General features: G+C 40.4%; 1 protein-coding gene across 6 annotated transcripts in view; it reads right to left on the reverse strand.

Moving 5' to 3' along the window:
* The window catches only part of SLC35F5 (solute carrier family 35 member F5), a 125,099-nt gene that overhangs the window by 41,594 nt on the left and 70,507 nt on the right, over positions 1-12,998 (reverse strand). The window contains exon 17 of one of the 6 annotated variants that reach the window (XR_009211918.1): positions 9,534-9,548. The exons of the other annotated variants lie outside the window; for them this stretch is intronic. The gene's annotated coding sequence lies outside the window, so the exon portion shown is untranslated. Of the gene's footprint in view, positions 1-9,533; positions 9,549-12,998 lie in introns of those variants that run through there. 6 annotated transcript variants of the gene reach the window in all.

The raw sequence follows: 12,998 nt of genomic DNA on the forward strand, positions 1-12,998 counted from the left end.
TCGGTAGCCAATGCAATCAACTGGAAGAAAGGCTATCAGCAATGGAAGATGAAATGAATGAAATGAAGAGAGAAGGGAAGTTTAGAGAAAAAAGAATAAAAAGAAATGAACAAAGCCCCCAAGAAATTTGGGACTATGTGAAAAGACCAAACCTACGTCTGATTGGTGTACCTGAAAATGACGGGGAGAATGGAACCAAGTTGGAAAACACTCTGCAAGATATTATCCAGGAGAACTTCCCCAATCTAGCGAGGCAGGCCAACATTCAGATTCAGGAAATACAGAGAACGCCACAAAGATACTCCTGGAGAAGAGCAACTCCAAGACACATAATTGTCAGATTCACCAAAGTTGAAATGAAGGAAAAAATGTTAAGGGAGGCCAGAGAGAAAGGTCGGGTTACCCACAAAGGGAAGCCCATCAGACTAACAGCTGATCTCTCGGCAGAAACTCTACAAGCCAGAAGAGAGTGGGGGCCGATATTCAACATTCTTAAAGAAAAGAATTTTCAACCCAGAATTTCATATCCAGCCAAACTAAGCTTCATAAGTGAAGGAGAAATAAAATACTTTACAGACAAGCAAATGCTGAGTGATTTTGTCACCACCAGACCTGCCCTAAAAGAGCTCCTGAAGGAAGCACTAAACATGGAAAGGAACAACCAGTACCAGTCACTGCAAAAACATGCCAAATTGTAAAGACCATCGAGGCTAGGAAGAAACTACATCAACCAATGAGCAAAATAACCAACTAACATCATAATGACAGGATCACATTCACACATAACAATATTAACTTTAAATGTAAATGGGCTAAATGCTCCAATTAAAAGACACACACTGGCAAACTGGATAAGGTGTCAAGACCCATCAGTGTGCTGTATTCAGGAAACCCATCTCATGCGTAGAGACACACATAGACTCAAAATAAAGGCATGGAGGAAGATCTATCAAGCAAATGGAAAACAAAAAAAGGCAGGGGTTACAATCCTAGTCTCTGATAAAATAGACTTCAAACCAACAAAGATCAAAAGAGACAAAGAAGGCCATTACATAATGGTAAAGGGATCAATTCAACAAGAAGAGCTAACTATCCTAAATATATATGCACCCAACACAGGAGCACCCAGATTCATAAAGCAAGTCCTGAGTGACCTACAAAGAGACTTAGACTCCCACACAATAATAATGGGAGACTTTAACACCCCACTGTCAATATTAGACAGATCAATGAGACAGAAAGTTAACAAGGATACCCAGGAATTGAATTCAGCTCTGCACCAAGCGGACCTAATAGACATCTACAGAACTCTCTACCCCAAATCAACAGAATATACATTTTTTTCAGCACCACACCACACCTATTCCAAAATTGACCACATAGTTGGAAGTAAAGCTCTCCTCAGCAAATGTAAAAAACAGAAATTATAACAAACTGTCTCTCAGACCACAGTGCAAACTAGAACTCAGGATTAAGAAACTCACTCAAAACAGCTCAACTACATGGAAACTGAACAACCTGCTCCTGAATGACTACTGGGTACATAACAAAATGAAGGCAGAAATAAAGATGTTCTTTGAAACCAAAGAGAACAAAGACACAACATATCAGAATCTCTGGGACACATTCAAAGCAGTGTGTAGAGGGAAATTTATAGCACTAAATGCCCACAAGAGAAAGCAGGAAAGATCCAAAATTGACACCCTAACATCACAATTAAAAGAACTAGAAAAGCAAGAGCAAATACATTCAAAAGCTAGCAGAAGGCAAGAAATAACTAAAATCAGAGCAGAACTGAAGGAAATTGAGACACAAAAAACCCTACAAACAAATTAATGAATCCAGGAGCTGGTTTTTTGAAAAGATCAACAAAATTGATAGACTGCTAGCAAGACTAATAAAGAAGAAAAGAGAGAAGAATCAAATAGATGCAATAAAAAGTGATAAAGGGGATATCACCACCGATCCCACAGAAATACAATCTACCATCAGAGAATACTACAAACACCTCTACACAAATAAACTAGAAAATCTAGAAGAAATGGATAAATTCCTCGACAAATACACCCTCCCAAGACTAAACCAGCAAGAAGTGGAATCTCTGAATAGACCAATAACAGGCTCTGAAATTGCGGCAATAATCAATAGCTTACCAACCAAAAAGAGTCCAGGACCTGATGGATTCACAGCTGAATTCTACCAGAGGCACAAGGAGGAACTGGTACCATTCCTTCTGAAACTATTCTAATCAATAGAAAAAGAGGGAATCCTCCCTAACACATTTTATGAGGCCAGCATCATCCTGATACCAAAGCCTGGCAGGGACACAACCAAAAAAGAGAATTTCAGACCAATATCCTTAATGAACATTGATGCAAAAATCCTCAATAAAATACTGGCAAACTGAATCCAGCAGCACATCAAAAAGCTTATCCACCATAATCAAGTGGGCTTCATCCCTGGGATGCACGGCTGGTTCAACATACGCAAATCAATAAATGTAATCCAGCATATAAACAGAACCAAAGACATAAACCACATGATTATCTCAATAGATGCAGAAAAGGCCTTTGACAAAATTCAACAACCCTTCATGCTAAAAACTCTCAATAAATTAGGTATTGATGGGACGTATCTCAAAATAATAAGAGCTATCTATGACAAACCCACAGCCAATATCGTACTGAATGGGCAAAAACTGGAAGCATTCCCTCTGAAAACTGGCACAAGACAGGGATGCCCTCTCTCACCGCTCCTATTCAACATAGTGCTGGAAGTTCTGGCCAGGGCAATCAGGCAGGAGAAGGAAATAAAGGGCATTCAATTAGGAAAAGAGGAAGTCAAATTGTCCCTGTTTGCAGATGATATGATTGTATATCTAGAAAACCCCATTGTCTCAGCCCAAAATCTCCTTAAGCTGATAAGTAACTTCAGCAAAGTCTTAGGATACAAAATCAATGTACAAAAATCACAAGCATTCTTGTACACCAGTCACAGACAAACAGAGAGCCAAATCATGAGTGAACTCCCATTCACAATTGCTTTAAAGAGAATAAAATACCTAGGAGTCCAACTTACAAGGGATGTGAAGGACCTCTTCAAGGAGAACTACAAACCACTGCTCAATGAAATAAAAGAGGATACAAACAAATGGAAGAACATTCCATGCTCATGGGTTGGAAGAATCAATATCATGAAAATGGCCACACTGCCCAAGGTAATTTATAGATTCAATGCCATCCCCATCAAGCTACCAATGACTTTCTTCACAGAATTGGAAAAAACTACTTTAAAGTTCATATGGAACCAAAAAAGAGCCCGCATCGCCAAGTCAATCCTAAGCCAAAAGAACAAAGCTGGAGGCATCACGCTACCTGACTTCAAACTATATTACAAGGCTACAGTAACCAAAACAGCATGGTACTGGTACCACAACAGAGACAGAGATAAATGGATCAGAACAGAGCCCTCAGAAATAATGCCACATATCTACAACTATCTGATCTTTGAGAAACCTGACAAAAACAAGCAATGGGAAAAGGATTCCCTATTTAATAAATGGTGCTGGGAAAACTGGCTAGCCATATGTGGAAAGCTGAAACTGAATCCCTTCCTTACGCCTTATACAAAAATTATTCAAGATGGATTAAAGACTTACATCTTAGACCTAAAACCATAAAAACCCTAGAAGAAAACCTAGGCAATACCATTCAGGACATAGGCATGGGCAAGAACTTCATGTCTAAAACACCAAAAGCAATGGCAACGAAAGCCAAAATTGACAAATGGGATCTAATTAAACTAAAGAGCTTCTGCACAGCAAAAGAAACTACCATCAGAGTGAACAGGCAACCTACAGAATGGGAGAAAATTTTCGCAACCTACTCATCTGACAAAGGGCTGATATCCAGAATCTACAATGAACTCAAACAAATTTACAAGAAAAAACAAACAACCCCATCAAAAAGTGGGCAAAGGACATGAACAGACACTTCTCAAAAGAAGACATTTATGCAGCCAAAAAACTCATGAAAAAATGCTCATCATCACTGGCCATCAGAGAAATGCAAATCAAAACCACAGTGAGATACCATCTCACACCAGTTAGAATGGCCATCATTAAAGTCAGGAAACAACAGGTGCTGGAGAGGATGTGGAGAAATAGGAACACTTTTACACTGTTGGTGGGACTGTAAACTAGTTCAACCATTGTGGAAGTCAGTGTGGCGATTCCTCAGGGATCTAGAACTAGAAATACCATTTGACCCAGCCATCCCATTACTGGGTATATACCCAAAGGACTATAAATCATGCTGCTATAAAGACACATGCACACGTATGTTTATTGCGGCACTATTCACAATAGCAAAGACTTGGAACCAACCCAAATGTCCAACAACGATAGACTGGATTAAGAAAATGTGGCACCTATACACCATGGAATACTATATAGCCATAAAAAAGGATGAGTTCATGTCCTTTGTAGGGACATGGATGAAACTGGAAACCATCATTCTCGGTAAACTATCGCAAGGACAAAAAACCAAACACCGCATGTTCTCACTCAGGTGGGAACTGAACAATGAGAACACATGAACACAGGAAGGGGAACATCACACTCCCAGGACTGTTGTGCGATGGGGGGTGGGGGGAGGGACAGCATTAGGAGATATACCTAATGCTAAATGACGAGTTAATGGGTGCAGCACACCAACATGGCACATGGATACATATGTAACAAACCTGCACATTGTGCACATGTACCCTAAAACTTAAAGTATAATAATAATAATTTAAAAAAATAAAAAATAAAATTAAAAAAAAAAGAAGGGACTCCAAGAAATATCGGGGCTATTACCTTGTGTCCCAGTATAGTTGAATCAGATATGGACATGTTATTTACTGTATTACTCATAGAATTCTTCCTGAAATCTAATTTCAGGAGAATTTCTAGTAATAATTAATAATAGAAGTCCAGGGCCAGAAGCAAAGAGAGAAAAAACATTATACCAAAATTTGCAACTCAAAAAGTTTTTTCTACATCATACTTCAGGACAGTAGTTAACAAAAAAAGCTTAATTGGACAAACATTTTTTGAGAGTCTACTAGATACTGAGTGCTGTATAAGGTATGTCTCTGTTGATGTGAGCATTTTGCCATACTGAGTATTTTTTATTAAAATTTACATTTGTTGGAATGCAAAAAAAAAAGAAAAAGAAATTTCTAAGAAAACAGAGGAGGAGAAGTACAGGAAAATGATGGAAGAGTTTGAAAATGAGAAAGGTATGAAGAAGGAAGTAGAAGGAATAGGAAAAAGAAGACATAGAAGACAGACAGAGAAAAAATTAAAGGCAGAGATGGAGAATTTTATATGTGGCTTAGTTGACATTTCCTCAGTGCTATCCCCATCATGGGAGGATTCTCTGCCCCACATTCCTGTCTCCACCCTGTTTTCCCATGCCAAGCCTGCCCTTCTTTTTTGCAGCATCAGCACTCTTCCTGTGTCTGTGCCTCTCAAGACCAAGTATCCATAGCACCTTCCTGGGGGTGGTAGAGGAGAGGGAAGAAGTCTTCCTGGGACAGAGACAAGAAGGCCTGGCCAAGGACTGCTCAGATTTTAAAGAGATGCTAGTTTTCAACACAGTCATCACAAACTCAGTTATTTAATGCAATGCATACATCCGAACTGGATTTTTTGCTATAAGAGACATTATATGGGAAAGCTAAAGAAATTTGAATTTGGATGGTATTAATGTTTCAGTGTCAATCTCCCAATTTTAGTGGTTGTATTCTTGTTATGTAAGAAAATGACCCTCTTTGTGGAAAATAATAAAGTATTTCAAGTGATGGATAATCATGTGGACAACTTCCTCTCAGGCGGTCCAGGGGGTAAATGTTCTTTGCACTAGCAACTTTTCTAGAAATTTAAAATTGTTTCAAAAATTTTTAGAAGCTGTATATTAAGGGTAGGGTGGTTTCATATTTGTTTTTGATTTATGGGTTAGTAGGACCAAACAGAACAAAATAGGAAACAGAGGGAAGTATCATGTGTTTCCTAGCCCTGGTTCTGGTAGAAATCCAGGTTACATAAGATTGGAAGTCACTCTGTTTGCCTTGTGAAATGTAAACAAAAGCATTATACTTACACACTGTAATAATGTGCTTTCCTCATCCTAGCTAACAGCAGGACTCCAGTCGTCAGAGCAAATAAGCCCAGTTGACGGCGCTGAGAAAGTTCACTCCCACAAACAAGAGGCAATTTAAGTAATTAGCCAGTTTTTATGGCCCTGATCATCTTCCAGGCTCAGTGGGCTGGGAGGGAGCACACGGCTATAGGGCAATAAAAGCAATTCTTCATTTTTACACTCTCTTCTCCTAACTCAAACTTTCAAAACATGCCCAGAGAGGACACTATTCCTCAGTGTCTCTTGGAGCTCCAGATGGGACAGGGCTGATGGCTAAGCCAAACCTGCACCTGCTGAGAAGGTTTTGTTTCATTCTGAGTTTTGATTGTTTGTTTCCAAATAAAACCAGTTTTATTGTTTTTCCAGATTATAAAAGTAATCCATGCTTGTTATTAAAACAAATGAAGAAAAAACAAATAAGTGTAGCTAGAAAGTAGTTAAAACTGTTCATAATCTTCCCAACCAGAGAGAGTTACAGATCATATTTTAGTGTATTATCCTTCAAGTTTATATAATTATAAATAAAAACATGTGTAAGATTCGAACGTGTCCCCCAAATTTCATGTATTGGAAACTGAATTCCCAAATTTATACGTTGACTGGAGGCAGAACCCTTAGGAGGTAATTAGGATTAGATAAGGTTATCAGGTGGGGCCCCCATGATGGGACTGGTGGTTTTATTAGAAGAAGAGAGACTTGAGCTGCTATGCACACTTTTTCCCTGTCATATGATGCCCTCTGCTATGTTATGACTCAGCAAGGAAGCCTCACCGGATGCCAACACCATGCTCTTGGATTTCCCAGCCTCCAGAACCATGAGATGAATAACCTACTTTTCTTTATAAATTACCCAGTCTGTGGTATTTTGTTATAGTAACAGAAAACGGACTAAGACAATATGATTATATTAAGCAAGCTGTGTTATAGCCATTATAATTTTTACTTTCTCTTCCAGGATCATGAGCATCTTTATATGTTAATAGATACAAATCCATGACATCATATCATAAAAAAGCCTTTGCTCAGCTCAGACAACCCAACAGAAAAATGGGCAAAAGACTTAAGCATCACAGGCATTGTTGGCTCACACCTATAATCCCAGCATTTTGGAAGACTGAGGTGGGGGGATCACTTGAGCCCAGGAGTTCAAGACCAGTCTGGTCAACATGGCAAAACCCTGTCTCTACAAAAAATACAAAAATTAGCCAGGTGTGGTGGTGTATGCCTGTAGTCCCAGCTACTCAGGAGGCTGAGGTGAGAGGATCACTTGAGCCCAGGAGGTTGAGGCTGCAGTGAGCCATGATCACACCACTGCACTCCAGCCTGGGTAACAGGGCAAGACCCTGTCTCAAAAAAAAAAAAATAAAATAAAATAAAAAACTGATTTTTGAAGGAAATGCTCAATACACATTAAAAGAATGTTCAGCTTCATTAGTCATCAGGGAAATTCAAATTAAAACCACAATGTAATACTACTACATATACACCAAAATAGCCAAAATGAAAGAAACAGATAAAAGCACATGTTGGCAAGACTGTGAAGAAGTTAGAACTCTCATACTCTTCTGATGGGCAGGTAAACTGGTACCACCACTTTGGAAAGCTGTTTGACAGTATCTAGAAAAGCTAAACTTATGTGCAGATAGTCCTTGACTTGTGATGACTCAGCTTATGATTTTTAAACATACATGGTGCAAAAGTTATACACATTCAGTAGAAGGCATACTTTCGTTTTGTTTTGATTTGAGACAGAGTCTCGCTCTGTCACCCAGACTGGAGTCCAGTGGCATGATCTCACCTCACTGCAAACTTCATTTCCCGGGTTCAAGTGATTCTCCCGCCTCAGCCACCCTAGTAGCTGGGATTACAGATGCCTGCCACTATGCCCGGCTAATTTTTAGATGGGGTTTTTAGAGATAGGGTTTCTCCATGTTGGCCAGGCTGGTCTTGAACTCCTGACCTCAGGTGATCTGCCCACCTCAGCCTCCGATTATAGGTGGGATTATAGGTGTCATCTCCACCCAGTTGGAGGCATACTTTGAATTTTGATATTTTCCTGGGCTAGCGATATGCAGGACAGTGCTCTCTCATGATGCTAGGCAGTGCAGGGAGCAACAGCTCCCAGTCAGTCATATAATCATGAGGATAACCAACTGATACTGCGTGGTGTGCTACATTGCCAGATGATTTTGCCCTGCTGTATGCTAATGTAAGGTTTTCTGAGCACATTTAAGGTAGGTTAGGCTAGGCTATGGTGTTCTGTAGATTAAGTGTATCAAATGTATTTTCAATTTAATAGTATTTTCAACTTATGATGGGTTTATTAGGACATAATTCCATTGTAAGTAAAAGAACACTTCTATATGTATAGTTCAGCAATTGTATTCCTAGATATATAAACAACAGAAGTGTATATACAGGTTCACTAAAAGATAGATAAAAGAAGGTCCGTAGTCTCACTAATCATAATATCCCCAAATTCGAAACAACCAAATGTCCATCTATAGTAGAATAGATAAATATATTGTGGAGAATGAATGGATTACAACTGTGCATCACAACATGAATGACTCACATGCATAATGTTGAGCACAAGTTCGTGAAAGTGACACACTGTATAATTCCATTTACATGAATATCAAGAGCAAGCAAACTAACCTACGGTGCAGGAAGTCAGGAGAGAGGTTACTCTTCACTGCAACTAGAGAAACTGCAAAGGGTACATGAATACTTCTCGGATAAGGTAAAGTTCTCATTCTTGATCTGCATGCTGGATATATGGGTTTATTCACTAAGTGAAAATGTATCAAGCTGTACACTTAGGATCTGTGTATTTTTTCTGTATGTAATATACTGTTGAATATACCACATGTAATAATAAAATTAAACTCATCAATTTTTAAAATCTGGAATCTATAGGGTTACATTTAAATATTTTTCTCACAATCAAATTGTAGAAAGTTCCTAATTTGTAGGGCAAAAAAATATATATCCAAACTGCATACAATATTCATGGCATTTCAATTTTTAACCACCTTCAACTATTTTGACCTATATCTACCTGTCTCCTCTCAATATGCTGTCCTCTGTTAGAAAGTAAAGAACACCCACAAACATCTATGGGTCCATAGAGTCATCGAAGGGCTAGAACAGTCGTTCTTACCAAGAGGTACAAAAGAATCACCTGAAGCTCTTGTACATCTAGACAAGCACAAGCTAGGTTGTTCTCAACTGCATGTTGTTCATGTTAAGGATTGCCACCCAGACAATCCTCAGAGCTGAGAGACTCATCTTCATCTTCCCAGCTGTTGGGAGTGTTGCTTGCTGAGAACTCACAGCCAGTTCCTCCCCAGAAATTGTTCTCTGCAAAAGAAAGCTGCTGGCTCAAGATTTTGCCTCTCACAGGAGGCAGCCCACATCCAATGACAGGCCCATACAGCAATAGAAAGTCTGGCCTGCCGGCCTCAACAGGCAATCCCAGCTCCAGGGTGCCCCATGACTTTGCTGAAGTTTCTGTTGCAACCACATCGCAGTTCAAATGTACCCTGTATCCAATCCTTCTTCCTTTACTTCCTCTCTGGTTTGTATTTGAGACTACACCCCATAAACATCCTGCATGCAAATCTCCATTTCACAGTTTGTTTCCTCGGGAACCTGACTGAAGACATTCACTTATGAGGACACATTCAAAATACATGTCACATAATTGAGACTAATGTTGCTCAGGATAGGCGTTATAGAGAAGGTGATATTTAAGCTTACAAAAAAATATATGATTCTGGAGAAAGCAATGTAAAGCTTGCCAGATGAGGAAGCCCAGGAATGCATATGGTGAGAAGCTGAGAGATGAGCAAAGTAAGTGGAGGGACCACTGTGAAGGTTGCCTAACCAGAGCAGGAGATGGCTTTATTGGGAAATAGAGACCCAGGTTATAAACCAATCATAGGGCTGTTGGAGGGGAAAAAAAAAAAGTCTTAGCAGGAAATGTGTTTTTGTGTAACAGGAACACTTTGTTGATGTTTCAACAAGGGATCGCAAAGGAAAAGCTGTTTTTAGATAAACCTAGGGTCAACGTGCAAGCCTGATTGCAGGAGGCTTCGGCAGTTTGAAGATCCAAATGGCAGATGGGGCCACAATCCTGGGGAAAGGTGTGACTCACTTTGGAAATAGCTCACAGGATAGACACGAGAACTAACTTCCCATATTTGAAGGGCCATCAAAAGAAAGAAGAGTCAGCCTTGCTCAATAGGGCAACACCAAGCTCTTAGGGAAGCAAAATAGTGAAACGCAAGGAAATGTGGGAAACCAGAGAGCTATCCACCTATGACTGGACTTCTCTTTAGTGGAGGTGAGTTCATGTCTCTGGAGATTTTAATCAAAAGGTGATGTGGTTTCTTATCAAAGATAAGAGGACCCCAGCAATGAATGGAAGATAGAAGTAGAGTTCCTTTCATCTTTCTTTTAAGACTTCTGCAAAAATAAAAGAAAAAAAGCCTAACTCCACCAAGAAAGATTTAGCTACATTTTGGTGACTTCTGGAGACATGGGGTGAAGAAATGTGGTCAAATGGCCTCCAGGTTCTCAAACCCAGAGGATGGAATGCAGTTGGTAAAACTGGTCCAACAGGAATAACAACTGAGCGTTTTTCAAACAATAAAGCAAACAATCTGATTTTACTTTGAGTTGAAGTGGAAAGGATGGATGTGGTGTCTTGTGCCAGCCACAAGACAGGAGCCACAAAGTAGGGTTGTATGCCTTGCATTCACCAATGCTCATTCCCATTTTTCAAAATGGAGCTTCTCCAACCACCTGGCTCTCAGAAGCTCCATTCCCTCATAGCTCCTCCACTACCAGAGAAGAAAAGGAATCCCTAGCAGAAGCAAATCAAGACTTCAAAGTTCCCTAATGGTTTCTCTGCCCTCACTGCTGCATGCCACAAAAAGACCATGCTATGAAAAGACCAACATCTCCAAGCATAGCTGTAGATGACTTTCCTTTCACTTCTAGTTACAACATTCTTTGTCTTCTAAAGAAGCCATTCATTTCTTGATAACTTTTCTGGTGTTTGGATCCAGAATTTGTCTTTTAGATGACAATTTTTTTTCTTCAGAGTTAGAAAAAGACTCCACAGCATTTTATTATATTTATAGTTTATTTTTATTATAGTTATAAAATCAGTTTTTTCTTTTTAATGGAGTTCTCTTTCAAGTTTGATTTTTTCATTTTTCTTTGTGTGTGTGTGTGTGTGTGTGTGTGTGTTTGTTGGACAGGGTTTCACTCTGTCACCTAGGCTGGAGTGCAGTGGCACGATCTCAGCTCACTGAAACCTCTGCCTCCTGAATTCAAGCCATTCTCCTACCTTAGCCTCCAGAGTAGCTGGGACTAAAGGTAGGCACCACCACACCTGGCTAATTTTTGTATTTTTTTTGTAGAGACAGGGTTTCACCATGTTGGTCAGGCTGGTCTTGAACCCCTGACCTCAAGTGATTCACCCACCTTAGCCTCCCAAAATGCTGGGATTACAGGCGTGAGCTACTATGCCCAGCCCCGCATTTGATTTTATTATACCAATATTATCTTCTCCCCCTCCCACAGTTCCCCAACCACTTCTCTAAGCACTCTGGTACAGCACAGTTCCACACTTCTGGAGTTGATATCTGGGGCTCCTACTGGAAGGAGGATAAAAACAGAAGGAATTTGGCCTGCCTCCTTCATATGGCACTCCTCCATCTTCCACACATGAGGCATTTGTTCTGAGAATGTCAACTCCCTCACAGTGCGTGTCAGAACGGCATGCCAGCATGGGCCTCTGGTCTAGCACACACAAAAAGGGTGAAAAGTACACATGGTGACCATTGTCGGTTTGCAGATTTCCTGCCTCCCGCTCACATGTCTGGGACCAGTTTTGCTACTGTTGCACCACTAACCACAGAAGCCAGAAAGGGAAAATACTTTCTTTCTTTTCTTTTTTTTTTTTTTCGAGATGGAGTCTCACTTTGTCGCCAGGCTGGAGTGCAGTGGCAGGATCTCGGCTCACCGCAAACTCCAACTCCCTGGTTCAAGCTATTCTCCTGCCTCAGCCTCCCGAGTAGCTGGGATTACAGGCAGGCACCACCACACCCAGCTAATTTGTGTATTTTTAATAGAGACAGGATTTCACCTTGTTGGCCAGGCTGGTCTTGATCTCCTGACCGTGTGATCCACATGCCTTAGCCTGTCAAAGTGCTGGGATTACAGGCGTGAGCCACTGTGCCCAGCCAGGGAAAATACATTTTCAATAGAGAATTTTCTATTAAGGAAGAGAGTGTTCTTTCAGCAAAGACAGGCTTTAGCCGCACCTGTTTTTATAAGGATTTGAGGGGAGGGAACTATGCCAAGAGACAACTTCAGAACTTTATGAAAGACAAGAGCGACCTCTCCAAAACAACTAGGAGAGTGGGTCTTTAGTGGTGAGGTCTTCATCTCTGTCTGATCTCTCTAGGCTGAAGGACAGATGTGAATTTGCTGTGAAGGGATATTCTTCTCAAGGACACTTACCGTCTGTTCCCTGGGGATAGGAAGGTAAGTCATCAGTGTCAAGAACCTTACTGGTAAAACAATAAAACTATGTATTCATTCAGATTTGTGCTCTTTAAGTGAGAGGGGTTCTAGAACAGCCTTTCTGTCAGGACCCCTTGATGGTAAACCATCCCATGTGAGGTCTGCCCTTTACTGTGTGGACAAGGTCAGGGCTGTTATTCGACATCCATGGCCACAGCCCGCAGTCTAACCTCGGCCAGCTCTGGTGTGATTGTACTTAGTACATCAGTAGTC

This window comes from Hylobates moloch, unplaced genomic scaffold (assembly GCF_009828535.3).
Source record: "Hylobates moloch isolate HMO894 unplaced genomic scaffold, HMol_V3 SCAFFOLD_24, whole genome shotgun sequence".
NCBI classification, from domain to species: Eukaryota; Metazoa; Chordata; class Mammalia; order Primates; family Hylobatidae; genus Hylobates; species Hylobates moloch.